Below are 19,461 nucleotides of genomic sequence, written 5' to 3' on the forward strand. Positions count from 1 at the left end.
CATTTAGGTCTATAATCCATTTTGAGTTGTGCTAGGAAGCCTGGATATCCATATACAGATGAATGAAACTAGACATCTGTATCTCATCAAGAACTGCAGAATTTTGATTACAGTGGTTTTGTAGTACATTTTGAAATCAGGAAGTGTATGTGCTCCAACTTTGTTCTTCTGCTTCGAGATTGTTTTTGTTATTCTGAGTCCCTTTCCATTCCATGTCAATTTTAGAGTCAGCTTTTCCACTTATACAAAAAAGTCTTTGGAATTTTCACATTGAAATTTTGCTTGGGGGTATTGCCCTCTTTATAATATTTAGTTTCCAATCTATAAAGACATAATGCCCTTCCATTTATTTTGGTCTTTAACTTCTTTTGGCAATAGTTTATAGTTTGAGGTATGTAAGTTGTTCACCTCCTTAGTTAAATTTATTCCTAGATATTTCATTCTTTTATATGCTATTGTAAATGGAATTATTTTCTTTCTTTTTCAGATTGTTCATTGCTGGTATATAGAAACATAGCTGATATGTTTGTATTGATTTTGTCACTTGCAACTTTGCTGAATTTATTCACTCTAGTAGTTTTTTTGTGGATTCTTTTGAAATTTCTATCTATAGGGTCATGTCATCCATGATAGAAATACTTTATCTTCTTTTTTCTTATATGGTTACCATGTATTTCTTTTTCTGGTCTAATTGATCTGGCTATAACTTGAATAACAGTGCAGAAAACGGGCATGCTTGTCTTGTTGCTGATCTTCCCAGTGAAAGCTTTCAGTCTTTTACTATTGAATATGACATTAGCTGTGGGATTTTCATAAATGTCTTTTATCATGGTAAGGAAGTTCCTTTCTGTGCCTAACCTTATGAGTGTTTTTTTTAAAGGATATCAGGTTTTATCAAATATCTTTTTTGTATTAACAGAGATGATCATGTGCAGATTTTTTTGTTCTATTCAACTGGTATATTACATCGTTTGACTCTCTTATGTTGACCACCCTTGCATTTCTAGGATAAATCCCACTTGGTCATGGTATATAATCTTTTTAATATGCTGTTGGATTTGTTGTGCTGAAATTTTGTTGATAATTTTTGCATCTATATTCATAAGGGATATTGGTACGTAATGTTTCCTTGTGATGTCTTCATCTGGTTTTGGTATCAGAGTAATGCTGGCTCCGTAGAATTAGTTAGAAGATGTTCCCCCTTCTACTTTTTAGAAGAGCTTGAGAAGGATTGTTGTTGACTCTTCTTTATGTTTGTTGGAATTGTCTAGTGAAACCGTCTGGTCCTGGAATTCTCTTTTTGGGGAAGTTTTTGATTACTGGTCTAATTTCCTCACTGTTTATGGGTCAGTTGAGATTTTCTATTCAGTTCAGTGTCTTTTTCTATTCAGATTTGGAGTCCGTTTATGTAATTTACATGTGTTTTTAAGAATTTGTTGATTTCATTTATCTAATTTGTTGGTGTATAAATGTTCGTTGTGTACTTTTAATCTTTTAAAATTTCTGTGTGGCTGGTAATAATGTTCCCCCTTTCTGGTTTTAGATATTTGTGTCTTCTCTTTTTGTCTCTAGCTAAAAGATTGTCAATTTTCTTTATCTTTTTGAAGAACCAACTTTTGGTTTCATTGGTTCTCTCTACTGTTTTTCCATTCTCTATTTTGTTTATTTCTACTCGAATCTTTATTATTTCCTTCCTTCAGTTAGCTGTGGGTTTCGTTTGCTCTTCTTTTTCTAGTTCCTCAAGGTGTAAAGTTAGGTAATTGATTTGAGATCTTTCTTATTTTTTAATGTAGATGTTTATAGTATAAACTTCTCTCTGACCACTGCTTTTGCTGCATCCCATAAGCTTGATTATGCTGTTTTTGTTTTTATTCATTTCTAAGTATTTTATGATTTTCCTTGTGATTTCTTCTTTGACCCATTGGTTATTTAAGAGTGTGTTGTTTAATCTCCATATATATGTGAATTTTTTATTTTTCTTTCTGGCGTTGATTCCTAGCTTCCTCCATTGTCAATGAAGATATTTCACATGATATCAGTCTTACAAAGTTCATTGAGACTTATTTTAGAAGAATGTGTTTTTGCTATTGTTTGGTGCAGAGTTCTATATATGTCTGTTAGGTCTAGTTGATGTGTACCACTGTTCAAGTCCTGTATCTCTTTATTGATCTCGAGTCTAGATGCTTTGTTCATTATTAAGTATGGGGTTTGAAGTTTCCTGCTATTATTGTAAGACTATATTTTTTCTCTTCAATTCTGTCAGTGTTTGCTTCTTCTTAGGGACTTTCGCTTTCCTACTTATTTACATTCTCCTATATTTTAACCCCACTATTTTTATAGGTTTCCCCATATCTGCATGGAACATATAATCATTTTTCCCTTGGGAGGAAAAAAATCCTTTTCCTAACACTAAACTCACACTTTTCCAGCTATCTTTCTCTCCACCCTTTCAGAATAATCAAGTTTTCCGCATTTGTTGTTTCTGCTTTCTCATCTCCTACTCAGTCCTCACACAATTGCAATCTAGTTTCTTTCTCCACTACTCAACTAAAACTCTGCCTCAGTGTCACCAAAGCCTCCATGTTCCCTAAAGAAAAGCAATTTAAATTTTTTAAAATTTTATTTATACATGCTGTTATGAAATAATAATGTTTTTCCCCACTTTTGATGTATCCTTCCTTACATGTAGTGGGATCTTTATTAGAATAACATCTCTGGCTTTTCTGTGTCCCCACCCTTACTCACTCTTACCCTTCTCTCTTCCCTTTGTTGTTCCACAGAGGGCTGTGTCCTTCTTTGCAGTGTCTTGGGTCGTAGGCATTTTTTTGTTTTAGTGGACACTAGAAATCTCCTTACAAAGGGATTGTATCATATGCTTCCTCAGTATATCAGAGCCCCTCATTTCCCACACACTCACCAGCAGTACTCTCTGCATATTTAAACATATCTACCAATCTGATGATGAAAATGGTATCTCTTTCTTTTATGTTTTTACTAATGTTGAAGACAATAAATAAGCTCTCTAAACTCACAGAAAAGAATCAAATTGGAAATACAAATTAAAATCAAATACAAATACAAATCAATTTGTAAGCAGCAAAATGCTTATTAGAAAGATTTTGGAGGCTGAAGAATTGTCTGAAGAGAAAAGCATTTTTTCTTTGCCTGAGCTTAATATTCAAAATTCCTGATATGCAAATAGAAGTCATCTCATAGCACTAACAAACTTGAGTTTACTATTATAGGACCTTTTATTCTTTCAGCTGTTTCAGATATGTTGAGACACTTCAGATAATTATAAGTTATTGATAATTAGCATGATAATAAATGATGATTCAAAACTATATTAGATGATATAATTCAACACTAAGATTACTAAGCTCTTCTTGAAGGAAGTTTCTATTCAAAATGTATAAAAGCTTAAATCATCTTGGTGGTGGTAAGAACAGTTTAGACAATCATCTTTGTACTATGTAAAATAAAGTCTGACAGTTTATTTTCTAAAGTATACTTAACACGTTTACACATTTTTGTTAATGTTCATTCACAGCTAATGGTGTCTTCTTTTTTTTTTTTTTTTTTAGACAGAGTCTTGCTCTGTCGCCCAGGCTGGAATGCAGTGGTGCGATCTCGGCTCACTGCAACCTCTGCCTCCTGGGTTCAAGCGATTTTCCTGCCTCAGCCTCCAGAGTAGCTGGGACTACAGGCGCACGCCACCACGCCCTGGCTAATTTTTGTATTTTTCATGGAGATGGGGGCTCATCATATTGGTCAGATGGTCTTGAACTCCTGACCTTGTGATCCACCCACTTCAGCCTCCCAAAGTGCTGGGATTACAGGCAAGAGCCACCATGCTTGGCAGTGTCTTCTTATTACTGACCTAGCTGAATACCGGAAGTTGTGGGAACAGGCTCCGTGACGTATGAAATTCCATTTTCTTCGCTGAGAATTTTTTTTTCTCTCTAAGGTGATATTTACAGGATTTTCAGAAATGTCTAGATCTCATTGATGTTAATGTTTTTTGGGGAATTGATTTATTTACCAGAGAAGAAAGTTAGGCACACTGAAATATATGATCCAAAATGAAAAGTGAGAAAATGGTTGTGTGTGCAAACATATGATCTGATCTCCTATGTTAGAACTCCATTCTGTGCTACAGCAAATCCCATAATCTGATTGCACTAAAGTGACCCTAAGCTGTATATATCTTTAATTAAGAATTCTATGTTAATATTGTTTGTTCTCTAGCGGGGATTTATTTCACCTTTCAATTCCTTAAACAGATAATAATTTATTTTGAGTCAAAAGTTTTGGTTAAACAGAAACTTAAGTGAATATCACCCCTTGGTGTGTAAATCCCAAGTGGATAAGAAGCAAGAGAAAATGGCTGAAAGGTTTTGCCTTTTTGAGACTCCTGTTAATGTGCTTTTTCTAGTATACCAAAAATAATGGTATTTAATATTTAAATAACTTTACCAATCAATAAAAAGACCAATAACACAATTAAAAACTAGGCAAAGGACTTTAATAGACATATATCCAAAGAAGATATACAAACGGCCAACAAGCACATGAAAAGATGCCCAACATTATTGGTCTTTAAAGAAATGTAAATCAAAACCATAGTTACACCACTCCACACTCACTAGTATGTCTATAATTTTTTAATGGAACCTAAGTATTGGCAAGGATGTGGAGAAATTAGAACTCTTATACATTGCTTGTGGGAATATAAAATGGTACAGCCACTGTGGAAAATAATTTGATAGTTTTTCTAGTGTATCACTTTCATTCACTTCTCGTTTCTCTTTTTTTTGTATTTTTTTCCATTTTTTTTCTTAGTGGTTACTCTGGGTATTACAATTAATATCTTAACTATACAACATCCAAGTTTAAATTAATACCAACTTAGTTTCAATGATATAGAAAATTCTGCTCCTTTATACTTCCATCTCCCTCTTTATGTTGTTATTGTCACAAATTCAATCTTTATATACTGTGTGTCTATTAACAGATTTATAATTATAGTTTTATGCATTTGGCTTTTAAAACATATAGGGAAAAAAACAGAAGTAAAACACCAAAAATGCAATAATACTGGCTTTTTGAAAAACTGACTTTATATTTTATAGTAGTTTTAGGTTTGCAGAAAAATTGGGCAGAAAGTACGTACAGAGAGCTCCCATATATTACTTTTCTCCCATATCCCACCTCTGCCACCCGGTGCCCACAGGTTCCCGTATTATTAGCATCTTGTATTAGTATGGTACTTTTTTTTACAATTGATAAATGAATACTGACACATTATTATTAACTAAAGTCCCTAGTATACTTTAAGGTCTACCCATAAGTTGTACATTTCATTTTTTTAAACATTATACTAAAATACACATGACATGAAATTTGCCATTTTAACCACTTTTAACTGTCCAATTTGGTGGTGTTAAGTGCATTCACATTGCTGTTCAACTATCACCACTATTGATCTCCAGAACTTTTGCATCATTCCAAATTAAAATTATACATATTAAAAAATAACTCTTTGTTATTCCCTCCCATCAGCCCCTGGGAAGCACTATCCTACTTTCTTTCTCTGCTAAGTCTTTCATGCATTTTGAGTTAATTTTTGAATATTGAGTAAGGTAAGGTCCAACTTTTTTTTTTTTTTTTTTTTTGCATATGGTTATCCAGTTGTCCCAGCACCATTTTTTGAAAACACTATTCTTCTCCCACTAAATAGTCTTGGTACCTTTGTCAAAAATCATTTGAACATATTCTTGAGGGTTTATTTCTGGGCTGTCTATTCTATTCCATTGGTTTATATGTCTGTCTTTATTCAAGTACCATACTATTTAGATTACTTTAGTTATATGTAGTAAGTTTTGAAATCAGGAGGCTTTAGTCCTCCGACTTTGTTCTTCTTTTCCAAGGCTGTTTTATCTATTCATTGTCCCTTGAGATTCCACATGAATTTTAGGATAGTTTTTTCTACTTGTGCAAAACGCATCATTGGGATTCTAATAGGAATTACACGGAAGCTTATAGATTGCTTTGGATTGTATTGAAAACAACGTTAAGTCTTCTGATCGATTAAATAGGATATCTTTTCTGGTTTTCAGTGTGTAAGTCTTTGGCTTCCTTAGTTAAGCATATTTCTAAGTACTTTTTTTTTATTCTATTGTAAATGAAATAGTTTTTTGGCCAGGCGTGGTGGCTCAGCCTGCAATCCCAGCACTTTGGGAGGCTGAGGTGGGTGGATCATGAGGTCAGGAGATCGAGACCATCCTAGCTAACATGGTGAAACCCCGTCTCTACTAAAAATACAAAAAATTAGCTGGGCGTGGTGGTGGGCACCTGTAGTCCCAGCTACTCGGGAGGCTGAGGCAGGAGAATGGCGTGAACCCAGGAGACGGAGCTTGCAGTGAGCCAGGATCACGCCACTGCACTCCAGCCTGGGTGACAGAGCAAGACTCCGTCTCAAAAAAAAAAAAAAAAAGAGATAGTTTTTTTTTAATTTCCCTATCAGATTGTACATTGTTAGTATACAAAATACACCACATTTTTGTTGATTTTGTATCCTGCACTTTTGCTGAAATTGTTTATTAGCTTTAACCATTTCTGGGGAAAATGTTTGGGGTTTTCTATATGTATAGTCATACCATCTATAAATATAGATACTTTTATTTTTTTCCATTCCAACTTATATACCTTTTATTTATTTCTTTTTTTTGGACTAATTGCTCTGGCTAGATCTTTAAATACTATGTTGAATAGAAGTGGAAAAATGGACTTCTTGTCTTGTTGCTGATATTATGGGAAAAGCTTTCAGTCTTTCACCATTGAATATGTTGTTAGCTGTGGGGCTTTCATGTATGTCCTTTGTTTTGTTGAGGAGTTGAGGAGGTTTCCTTTTATTCGTAGGTTGTTGAGTGTTATTGTTTTCATGAAGGATTGTTGAATTTTTCTAAAATGCTATTTCTACGTGAATTGAGATGATGATGTGTTTTTTTTTTTCTCTTAATTCTGTTAATAGGGTATAGTATATTTTTCGATTTTTGTATGTTGAACCATCCTTACATTCCAGGTATAAGTCCCTCTGGGTCCTTGATATGGTTTGGCTCTGTGTCCTCACCCAAATCTCATCTCGAATTGTAATCTCCACGTGTGGAGGAAGGGACCTGTAATCCTCACCTGTTGAGGAAGGGAAGTGATTGGATTATGGGGGTGGTTTCCCCCATGTGGTTCTCACAATAGTGAGTGAATTCTCACAAGATCTAATGGTTTTATAAATGATAGTTTTTCCTGCATGCTCTCTCTCACCTGCTGCCGTGTAAGATGTGCCTGCCTCTCCTACTGCCGTGATTGAAAGTTTCCTGAGGCCTGCCCAAGCATGCAGAACTGTGAGTCAATTAAACCTTTTTCCTTTATAAATTACCCAGTCTCAGGTAGTATATTTATAGCAGTGTCAGAATGGACTAATACAGTAAATTGGTACCATAGAGAGTGGGGCAGTGCTATAAAGATACTTGAAAATGAAGAGGCAACTTTGGAACTGGCTAATGGGCATAGGTTGGAACAGTCTGGAGGGCTCAGAGACAACAGAAAGATGTAGGAAAGTTTGGAACTTCCTAGAGACCTGTTGAATGGTTTTGACCAAAATGCTGATACTGATATGAACAATGAAGTCCAGGCTGAAGTGGTCTTAGATGGAGATGAGAAAATTCTTGGGAGCCGGAGCAAAGATCGATCTTGCTATTCTTTAGCAAAGAGACTGGCAGCATTTTGCCCTTGCCCTGGAGATCTGTAGAACTTTGAACTTTAGAGAGATGATCTGAAATTGGAATTTATGTTTAAAAGGGAAGTAGAGCATAAAGGTTTGGAAAATTTGCAGCCTGATGATGCAATAGAAAAGAAAAACCCATTTTCTCAGAAGAAATTCAAGCTGGCTGAGGGAATTTGCATAAGTAACGAGGAGCCAAATGCTAATCACCAAAACAATTGGGAAAATATCTCCAGGGCATGTAAGAGATCTTGGTATCAGCCCCTCCCATCACAGGCCTGGAGGCCTAGGAGGGAAAAATGGGCTGGGCTCAGGGCACCTCTGCTCTGTGCAACCTCAGAACTTGGTGCCCTGTGTCCTAGCTGCTTCAACTCCAGCTGTGGCTAAAAGGGGCCAAGGTACAGCTCAGGCTGTTGCTTCAGAGGATGCAAGCCCCAAGCCTTGGTGGCTTCCACATGATGTTGGGCCTGTGGGTGCACAGAAGTCAAGAATTGCAGTTTGGGAACCTCTGCCTAGATTTCAGAGGATGTATGGAAATGCCTGGATGTCTAAGCAAAAGTCTGCTGGAGGGGTGGAACCCTCATGGATAACCTCAGCTAGGGCAGTGTGGAAGGGAAATGTGGGGTTGGAGCCCACAGAGTCCCCACTGGGGTACTGCATTATGGAGCTGTGAGGAGAGGGCCACCATCCTCCAGACCCCAGAATGGTAGATCCACTGACACCTTGCCCTGTGCACCTGGAAAAGTCACAGACACTCAACAACCAGCCTGTGAAAGCAGCTGGGAGTGGGGCTGTACACTGCAAAGCCACAGGGTCAGAGCTGCCCAGGGGCGTTGGAGCCCACCTCTTGCATCAGCATAACCCAGGTGTGAGACATTAAGTCAAAGGAGATCGTTTTGGAGCTTTAAGATTTAATGACTGCCCTGCCAGATTTTGGACTTGGATGGGGCCTGTGGCCCCTTTGTTTTGGCCAATTTCTCCCCTTTGGAACAGGAGCATTTATCCAATGCTTATACCTCCATTGTATCTAGGAAGTAACTAACTTACTTTTGATTTTAAAGGCTCATTGACAGAAGGGTCTTGCCTTGTCTCAAAAGGGACTTTGGGCTGTGGACTTCTGAGTTAATGCATAAATGAGTTAAGACTTTGGGGGACTGTTGTGAAGACGTGATTGTGTTTTGAAGTGTGAAAAGTCATGAGATTTAGGAGGGGTTGGGATGGAATGATATAATAGTTTGGCTCTGTGTCCTCACCCAAATCTCATCTCAAATTGTAATCCCCACATGTTGAGGGAGGGACCCGTAATCCCCACCTATTGAGGGAGGGAAGTGATTGGATTATGGGGGCGGTTCCCCCATACTGTTCTCATGATAGTGAGTGAATTCTCAAAAGATCTGATGGTTTTATAAATGGTGGTTTTTCCTGCACTCTCCCTCTCACCTGCTGCCATGTGAGATGTGCTTGCTTCCCCTACCACCGTGATTGTAAGTTTCCTAAGGCCTCCCCAGCCATGCAGAGCTGTGAGTCAATTAAACCTCTTTCCTTTATAAATTACCCAGTCTCAGGTAGTATCTTTATAGCAGTGTGAGAACGGACTAATGCAGCCATGGAGTATAATTTTTCAAATATGCTGCTGGATTTGGTTTGCTAGTATTTTCTTGAGAATTTTGCATAAGTATTCATAATGGATATTGGTTTATGGTTGTTAGTGCTTTCTTAGAGTACCTTTGACTTTGGTACCAAGCTAATAGGAAGTAGCCCCTCTTCTTTCATTATTTTTTAAAGAGCTTGTAAAGGATTCCTGTTAATTCTCCTTTAAATGTTTAGTAAAATTTACTAGTGAAATGATCTGGTCCACTGTTTTTCTTTGTTGGGAGGTTTTTTGATTACTGATTTGATATCTTCACTAGTTATAGGTCTATTCAGATTTTCTATTTCTTAATTATTCAGTTTTGGTAAATTGTATGTTTCTAGGAATGCATCCATTTCATCTAGGTTATCCAGGTTTTGGCATGCTGTTCATAGTACTCATACTCTTTTTTTTTGTTTCTATAAAATGGTAATAATATTTCTGCTTTCATTTCTGATTTTATTAATTTAAGTTCTCCGTCATTTAAAGTCAATCTAGCTAAAGGTTTGTCATTAAGAAATATTTTCAAGTGCTGACTTTTGATCTTACTGATTTTCCTTGTTGTTTTCTACTCCATATTTATCTCCATTCTAGTGTTTACTATCTTCTTTCTGCTGGCTCTAGGCCTAGTTTGTTATTCTCTTTCTGATTCCTTAAGGTGTATAGTTTAGTTGTTGATTTGAATTTTTCTTTTTCTTTCTTTTTTTTTTTTTTTTTTGAGATGGAGTCTTGCTCTGTCACCCAGGCTAGAGTGCAATGACACAATTTCCGCTCACTACAACCTCCATCTCCTGGGTTTAAGCCATTCTCCTGTCTCAGCCTCCCAAGTTGCTGGGACTACAGGCATGGGCATGCGCCACCACACCAGGCGAATTTTTGTATTTTTAGTAGAGATGGGGTTTCACCATGTTGGCCAGGCTGGTCTCAAACTCCTGACCGCAAGTGATCTGCCTACTTTGGCCCCCCAAAGTGCTGGGATTACAGGCGTAAGTCACTGCGCCCAGCCTGAAATTTTCTTATCTTTTAACTCTAATGCTTATTATCTCCTTATTGCCTTCAATTTCACTGAATTCTGCTCTTTTATGATTTCTTTGTTCTGCTCAATTTGGAATAAATATCCTCTTCTTGTTTTAGTTTTTAAAGGTGGCATACTAGATAATTAATGTTATTGATAACTTCTTTTTTCTGATAAATCTATTCAATTCTATAAATTTACTGTTAAGCACTGCTTTATTTACATGATGCAAATTTTGATGTTATATTTTCATTTTGATTTATTTTAAACTATTTTAAAATTTTTCTCTTGGTAGTTCTTCTTTGATTTATGTGTTATTCAGAAATGTGTTGTTTAATTTTCAAATATTTTGGATTTGACAGCTACATTTCTATTATTTTCTTGTTTAATTCCATTATGGTCCAAGAACATACACTGACTAATTTGCTCTTTTAAGTTTGTTAAGGTATTTTTTGTGGCTCACAATATCGTCCATCTTGGTGTTTGTTCCATGTGATCTTTAGAAGAATGTATATTCTGGTTTTAGATGAAATATTCTACAGATGTCAGTTAGAACCAGTTAATTGTTGGTGCTATTCAGTACAACTGTGTCCTTACTGCTTTTCTGCCTAGTGGATCTTTCAATTACTGAGAGTGTTGAAATCTCTAATTATAGTGGATTTGCCTGCTTTTTTTTTTGCAATGCTATCACATTTTGCCTCCAATATTTTGATACTCTGTCTTTAGGAACATATATAGTAAGAGCTGTTATGTCTTCTTTGACATTTGACCCATTCATTATTGTTGAAGTCTGCTTTTTTCTTTTGATTCTTTTGATTAGTGTTTGCATCTTATGTCTTAGTCTCCTTTACTTTCAAGCTATCTGTGTCTTTATATATATATAGTGGATTGTTATTGACAACATATAGTTGGGTCTTGATTTTTTTCATTCACCCCTAAAGTCTGTCTTTTAATAGGAGTATTCAGACAATTCATATTTAAAGTGATTATTGACATATTTGGATAAATGTTTAACACATTTGTAACTATTTTATGTTTGTTGCCATGTTCTTAGTGTTGTATTTTGTATTCCACTTTTTTTCTGCCTTCTCTGGTTTTAATTGAGCATTTAAAAAATTATTCCGTTTATTTTGTTCTCTTAGTGCGTTAATTATACAAGCTGAGTATGCCTGTTTTGAAAATTTGAAATCTAAAATGCTCCAAACTCTGAAACTTTTTGAGCACCAATGGGACTTTAAAAGAAAATACTCATTGGATTTCAGATCTCAAATTTTTTGTATTAGAGATGCCAAACTGATATAATAAGTATAATGCAGATATTCCAAAATCTGAAAGAAAAAAAAGCTGGAATCTTAAACTTTTCTGGCCCCAAGCATTTCGGAGAAGTATTTCTTTCTACAATTTTCTTAGTGATTGCTCTAGGGTTTGTCATATACATTAGCAACTACTCTAAATCCAGTTTCACATAACACTATACTGATTCATGGGTGGTTCACATACCTCATGACAAGGTGTTACCAATTCTTCTCTCTCATCCTTTCTAACATTGTTGTCATTATTTCAAATATGCATAAGCTGTAATCACTGAATACATTGTTTCTATTGTTATTTTGAACAAATTATTGTCTATTAGATCAATTAGAAATAAGAAAAATATGGTTGACTGTTGAACAACACAGGTTTGAACTGCACAGGTCCACTTATATTGCAGATTTTCTTCTGCCTCTGCCACCCCAGAACAGCAAGACCAGCCCCTCTTCCTCTTCCTTGGCCTGCTCAATGCGTAGATGATAAGGATGAAGAACTTTATGATGGTCCACCTCCATTTAGCAAATAGTAAATATACTTTGTCTTCCTTATGATTTTCTTAATAGCATTTTCTTTTCTCTAGCTTACTTTGTTGTAAGAATATAATATATAATACATCTAAGGTACAAATATGTGTTAATAAGCTGTTTATCAGTAAGATTTCTGATCAACAGTAGGCTATTAATAGTTTGGGAAGTCAAAAATTATATATGGATTTTTGACTGTGCAGTGGGTTCAGCACCCCAACCCCTGTGTTGTTCAAGGGTCAACTGTAAAATATTTGTAAATTTCATTTATCCCTTCTTCAACAGTCTTTTTTTCCTATGTAGATCTGACTTTCTTACCTATATAATTTTCCTTCTCTCTGAACTACTTTTAACATTTCTGGCAAGAGAGGTCTACTGGCAATAAATTCTCTTAATTTTTTAAAGCACTTCTAGGAGACTGCCAGGAAACAAATCCAGCAAGCTTGTTGTTTTATTTATGAAAACAAATCCTCATTTGAATGTCCCAAATCAAATGGTCTTTAAATACAAAGACTATCACAACCAGAGTTAAAAATTTTTACATAGAACTTATTGAAGTAGTTAATCATGGAAGTTAATCATAATTATGTTTTCAGATAAAGTGGGTGGCTCTTAAAAGTGACTTTGAGTTGGGTAGAATTATTGCTGAGAAAGCTTTATGTTCTCTCTCTACGAATGTGGCACGTAAGCTCGATGTTCTTGAGCATGATAGTCACTCAGAGTGGATGGCGCACAGATTGATGTTCTCAAAGAGCCCCACCAGGTAGGCCTCTCACACTTCCTGCAGCTGCTGAGCTTTGGAAATGCAGGTTGGTCTTGAAGTTCTGTGCGATCTTGTGCACCAGATCATGGAATGGCAGCTTGCGGATCAGCAGCTCAGTTGACTTCTGGTAGCAGCGGATCTTACGCAGGGCCACTGTGCCAAGCTGGTAGCTGTAGGGCTTATTTATGCTTCTGGTGCTGGAGCACTCTTGCGGGCTACCTTGGTGGCCAGATGTTTACATGGCAGTTTACCGCCAGTAGACTTGTGTGTAGTCTGCTTGATGTGGGCCATTTCAGATTAACCAAAGAAAAAACACAGATTTGGTCTCAAATTTTGTTTGTCTGAAAGTCTTTATCTTTCTACACTTTAGAAGGATTATTTTGTTGTATACAGTATTTCAGATTGGTGTGGTTTTTTTACTATAACATTTTAGATATTCCACTCCACTCTCTTCCTGATGGCATGGTTTCTGAAGATAAGTTCAACCTAATTCTTAGCCTTGCCCTTCTGTAGGTAAGGCATTCTTTTTCTTTTGGCTTCTATGAAGATTTTATCTTTGTCTTCCATTTTCTGCAGCTTGAGTATGATATGTCTGTGTGTAGATGTTTTGGTTAAATTCTGCTTAGTGTTCTCTGAGCTTCTTGGATTTGTGGTTTGGCATCTGCTATGGTTTGAATGTCCCCTCCAAAATTCATGTTGAAATTTTATTGCAAATGTAATACTGTTGGGAGTTGGGACCTTTAAGAGGTATTTAGGTTGTGAGGTCTTCACCATCATGAGTGGATTAATGCCATTATGGAGGGTGTGGGTTAGTTATTGCAGGAGTTAGGCCCCCTTTTTTTCTTTGTCTCGCATGCTGACTTGCCCTTCCATAATGTTATGATGCAGCAAGAAGACCTTCACCAGATTCAGCCTTTTGATCCTGGACTTCTCAGCCTCCAGAACCATGAACCAAATAAATCCCTTTTCTTTACAAATTACCCAGTCTGTGATAGTCTTTTATAGCAGCAGAAAACAGACCAAGACAGCATCTGTCATTCAGTTTGCAAAAGGTTCAGCCATCATTACTTCAAATGGTTGTGTCTTTCTTTCTTCCCCTTCTGGTATCACCATTATCTGTGTGTTACAACTTCTGTAATTGTTCCATAATTCTTGGATATTCTTTTCTGTGTTTTTCCTTTTGGTTTATCTATTTATTTTATTTATTCCTTCCTTTTTATTCTTGTCAGTTTGAGGACTTTCTATTGATATACTTCCAAGCTCACCGATTCTTCCCTTGACTGTCCAATCCACTGATGAAGGAATCCTTTAGAGGTATTCTTCATTTCAGTTACAGTGCTTTAAATTTCTAGCATTTCCTTTTGGGTATTTCATGTAATTTTCTTTTCTTTGTTTTTTGTCTAACTTTTATTTTAGGTTCAGTGGTACATGTACAGGTTTATTACATAGGTTTATTATATAGGTGTATTATCTGTACACCTGCACCACAGGGGTTTGGTGTACAGGTAATTTTGTCACCCATGCACTAAGCATAGAACCAAATAGGTATTTTTTTTAATATCTCCCCGCTCCTACCCTCAACCCTCAAGTAGGGCCCAGTGTCTGCTGTTCCCTGCTTTGTGTTTATGTGTTCTTGTCATTTAGCTCCCACTTATAAGTTAGAACATGCGATATTTGATTTTCTATTCCTGCATTAGTTTGCTCAGGATTATAGTCTCCAGCTCTGTCAATTTGCTGCAAAGGACACAATCTCATTCATTCTTATGGCTGCATAGTATTCCCCGGTATATATTTGCCACATTTTCTTTATCCAGTATACTATTGATGGGTGTTTAGATTGACTCCATGTCTTTGCTTATTGTGAATAGTGCTGCAACGAATAAATGCGTGCATGTGTCTTTATGGTAGAACAATTTATATTCCTTTGGGTATATACTCAGTAATGGGATTGTTGGGTCAAATGGTCATTCTGTTTTTAGGTCTTTGAGGAATCACCACACTGCTTTCCACAATGGCTGAACTGATTTACACTCCCACTAGCAGTGTATAAGTGTTCCCTTTTCTGTGCAACCTTGCCAGCATGTTATATTTTGATTTTTAAATAATAGCCATTCTGACTGGTGTGAGATGGTATCTCATTGTGGTTTGGATTTGCATTTCTCTAATGATTTATGATGTTGAGCATTTTTTCATGTGCTTGTTGGCCACATGTATGTCTTCTTTTGAAAAGTGTCTGTTCATGTCCTTCACCCACTTTTTAATGGAGTTGTTTGCTTTTTGCTTGTAAATTTGTTTAAGTTCCTTATAGATGCTGGATATTAGACCATTGTCAGATGCATAGTTTGCTGATATTTTCTCCCATTTTATAGGTTGTCTGTTTACTCTGCTGATAGTTTCTTTTGCTTGCAGAAGCTCTTTAGTTAACTTAGTTCCCTTTTATCAATTTTTGCTTTTGTCGCAATTGCTTTTGGCATCTTTGTCATGAAATCTTTGCCCGTTTCTGTGTCCAGAATGGTATTTCCTAGGTTATTTTGCAGGATTTTTATAGTTTTCAGTCTTACATTTAAGTCTTCAATCCACCTTGAGTTGATTTTTGTATATGATGTAAGGAAGGGGTCCAGTTTCAACTTTCTGCATATGGCTAGCCAGTTATCCTAGCACCATTTATTGAATAGGAAGTCCTTTGTTTTTATCAATTTTGTTGAAGGTCAGATAATTGTAGGTGTGTGGCATTATTTCTGGGCTCTCTATTCTGTTTCATTGGTCTTTCTGTTTTTGTACCAGTACCATGCTGTTTTGGTTATTGTAGCCCTGTTGTGTAGTTTGAAGTTGGGTAATGTGATGCCTTCAGCCTTATTCTTTTTTCTTAGGATTGCCTTTGCTGTTCAGGCTCCTTTTTGGTTCCATATGAATTTTAAAATAGTTTTTGTCTAAAATCTCAATGGTAGTTAAATAGCAATAGCATTGAATCTGTAAATTGCTTTGGGCCTTATGGCTATTTTAACAATATTGACTCTATGAGCATGGAGTATTTTACCATTTGTGTCATCTCTGATTTCTTTGAGTAGTGATTTGTAATTCTCATTGTAGAGATCTTTCACCTCCCTGGTTAGCTGTATTCCTAGGTATTTTATTCTTTTTGTGGTCATTGTGAGTGGGATTACATTCCTGGTTTGGCTCTCAGCTTGGTTGTTGTTGGTACACAGGAATGCTATTGGTTTTCCTATGTTGATTTTGTATCCTGAAACTGCTAAAGTTGTTTATCAGCTCAAGGAGCTTTTGGTCATAGATGATAAGGTTTTCTAGATACAGAATATGTTGTCTGCAAACAGGGGTAGTTTGACTTCCTCTCGTCCTATTTGGATGCCTTTTATTTCTTTTTCTTGTCTGATTGCTTTGGCCAGAACTTCCAATACTATATTGAATAAGAGTGTTGAGAGAGGGCATCCTTGCCTTGTGCCGGTTTTCAAGGGGAATGCTTTCAGCTTTTGCCCATTCCCTGTGATGTTGGCTGTGGGTTTGTCATAGATGGCTCTTATCATTTTGCAGTATGGTTCTTCAATGCCTAGTTTTTTGAAGGTTTCTAACATGAAGGGGTGTTGAATTTTATCAAAAGCCTTTTCTGCATCTATTGATAAAATCATGTGGTTTTTGTCTTTAGTTTTGTCTATGTGATGAATCGCATTTATTGATTAGCATATGTTGAACCAACCTTGCATCCCAGGAATAAAGCCTACTTGATTATGATGGATTAGGTTTTTTATGGGCTGATGTTTGCTAGTATTTTGTTGAGGATTTTTGCAGCTGTGTTCATCAGGAATATTGACTTGAAGTTTTCTCTTTTTTGTTGTGTCTCTGCCATTTTTTTGTATCAGGATGACGCTGGTCTGATAGAATGAGTTGGGGAGGAGTCCCTCCTTCTCATTGTTTCGGAATAGTTTCAGTAGGAATGATACCAGCTCTTTGTACATCTGATAGAATTTGGCTGTGAATCAGTCTGGTCCTAGGCTTTTGTTGGTTGGTAGGCTGTTTATGACTGATTCAATTTAAGAGCTCATCAATGGTCTGTTCAGGGATTCGGTTTCTTCCTGGTTCAGTCCTGCAAAAATGTATGTGTTCAATAACTTATCCATTTTCTCTGGATTTTCTAGTTTTTGTGCATAGAGGTATTCATAATAGTCTTTGATGGTTATTTATATATATATATTTTTTGAGACGTAGTCTCACTCTGTCACCCAGGCTGGAGTGCAGTGGCGCAATTTTGGCTCACTGCAAACTCTGCCTCCCGGGTTCACACCCTTCTCCTGCCTCAGCCTCCCCAGCAGCTGGGACTACAGGTGCTACCACGCCTGGCTAATTTTTTTGTATTTTTTAGTAGAGATGGGGTTTCACCATGTTAGCCAGGATGGTCTCGATCTCCTGACCACGTGATCCACCCACCTCGGCCTCCCAAAGTGCTGGGATTACAGGCATGAGCCACCGCGCCCAGCCGGTTATTTGTATTTCTTTGGGGTTAGTGGTAACATCTCCTTTGTCATTTATAATTGTTTGGATCATCTCTCTTTTCTTCTTTATTAGTCTAGCTGGTGATCTATCTGTCCTACTGATTTTTTAAAAGAAGCAACTCTTGGATTCATTGATTATTTTTTATGACTTTTCATGTCTCAGTCTGCTTCAGTTCACCTCTGATTTTGGCTGTTCCTTATCTTCTGCTAGTTTTGTGGTTGGTTTGCTCTTGCTTCTCTATTTCTTCTAGTTATGATCTTAGGTTGTTAATTTGAGATTTTCCTAAGTTTTTGATGTGGGCATTTTATGCTATAAATTTCCCTCTTAACACTGCCTTAGCTGTGTCTCAAAGATTGTGGTGTGTTGTATCATTGTTCTCATTAGTTTCAAGGAACTTCTTTACCCAGAAGTCATTATTTACCCAAAAGTCATTCAGAAGCAGGTGGTTTAATATCCACATAATGAATGATTTTGAGCAATTTTATTTGTATTGAAGACTATTTTAATTATGCTGTGGTCTGTAAGTATGGTTGATATGATTTCAGGTTTTTTGAATTTGCTAAGGATTGTTTTATGTTCAATTGTGTGGTCAATTTTAAAGCATTTGGCATGTGGCAATAAGAAGAATGTATATTTTGCTGTTTTTGGATGGAGAGTTCTGCAGATGTCGATTAGGTCCATTTGGTCAAGTGCTAAGTTCAGGTCCTGAATACCTTTGTTAATTTTCTGCCTTGATGATCTGATACTGTCAGTAGGGTATTGAAGTCTCCCACTATTATTGTGTGGGAATCTAAGTCTCTTTGTAGGTCTCTAAGAACTGTTTTAATGAATCTGGGTGCTCCTGTGTTGAGTGCATATATTGAGGATAGTTAGGTCTTCATGTTGAATTGAACCCTTTACCATTATGGGTTCCAAAAAAGACTTTCTTTATCTTTTTTTTTTTTGTTGATTTAATATCTGTTTTGTCTGAAATTAGGATTGCAACCCCTGCTTTTTTCTGTTCTCCATTTGCTTGGTAGATTTTTTTTCCATTCCTTTATTTTGAGCTTATGGGTGTCGTTATGTGTGAGATGGGTCTTTTGAAGTCAGCATACCATTGGGTCTTGCTTCTTTATCCAGCTTGCCAATCTGTGCCTTTTAATTGAGGGCATTTAGCCTGTTTACATTCAAGTTTAATATTGATATGTGTGGATTTGATCCTGTCATCATGATGTTAGCTGGTTATTATGCAGACTTGTTTGTGTGATTGCTTACTGGTCTGTGTACTTAAAAGTATTTTTGCAGTGGCTGGTAATGGCCTTTCCTTTTCATAGTTAGTGCTTTATTCAGGAGCTCTTGTAAGGCAGGTCTGGTGGTAACGAATTCCCTCAGCCCTTACTTGTCTGAAAAGGATCTTATTTCTCCTTCACCTAGTAAGCTTAATTTGGCCAGATATAAAATTCTGGGTTGGAATTTCTTTTCTTTGAGAATGTTGAATATAGTCCCCAATCTCTTCTGGTGTGAAGGGTTTCTGTTGTGAGGTCCACTCTTAGCCTGATGTGGTTCCCTTTTTAGGTGACCTGCTCTTTCTCACTAGCTGCCTTTAACATTTTTTCTTTCATTTTGATCTTGGAAAATCTGATGATTATCTGTCTCGGGGATGATCTTCTTGTGTAGTATCTTGCAAGGGTTCTCTCCATTTCCTGAATTTGAATATTGGTCTCTCTAGCGAGTTTGGGGAAGTTTTCATGGATGATATGCTGAAATAGGTTTTCCAAGTTGCTTGCTTTCTCCCCATCTCTTTCAGGGATGCCAGTGAGTCATAGATTTGGTCTCTTTACATAATCTTGTATTTCTTGTAGATTTTGCGTTTTCCTTTCAATTCTTTTGTCTTTATTTTTGTTTGACTGTCTTATTTCAGGGAGCCAGTCTTCAAGCTCTGAAATTCTTTCC

The 19,461-nt window shown here is 36.6% G+C and overlaps 2 protein-coding genes and 1 pseudogene across 7 annotated transcripts in view; 2 read left to right on the forward strand and 1 right to left on the reverse strand.

Annotated features, from left to right (window-relative positions):
* GPRASP1 (G protein-coupled receptor associated sorting protein 1) overlaps positions 1–19,461 on the forward strand; it is a 63,036-nt gene that overhangs the window by 8,583 nt on the left and 34,992 nt on the right. Inside the window, exon 2 of one of the 6 annotated variants that reach the window (XM_055268442.2) lies at positions 7,336–7,400. The exons of 4 other annotated variants lie outside the window; for them this stretch is intronic. The gene's annotated coding sequence lies outside the window, so the exon portion shown is untranslated. Of the gene's footprint in view, positions 1–7,296; positions 7,401–19,461 lie in introns of all 6 variants that reach the window. One more of the 6 variants, XM_063635189.1, reaches the window with a different exon arrangement.
* The window catches only part of GPRASP2 (G protein-coupled receptor associated sorting protein 2), a 121,982-nt gene that overhangs the window by 2,575 nt on the left and 99,946 nt on the right, over positions 1–19,461 (forward strand). The gene's annotated exons all lie outside the window — the stretch shown is intronic.
* On the reverse strand, positions 12,973–13,314 carry LOC129475956 (histone H3-like; annotated as a pseudogene).

This window comes from Symphalangus syndactylus, chromosome X (genome assembly GCF_028878055.3).
Source record: "Symphalangus syndactylus isolate Jambi chromosome X, NHGRI_mSymSyn1-v2.1_pri, whole genome shotgun sequence".
NCBI classification, from domain to species: Eukaryota; Metazoa; Chordata; class Mammalia; order Primates; family Hylobatidae; genus Symphalangus; species Symphalangus syndactylus.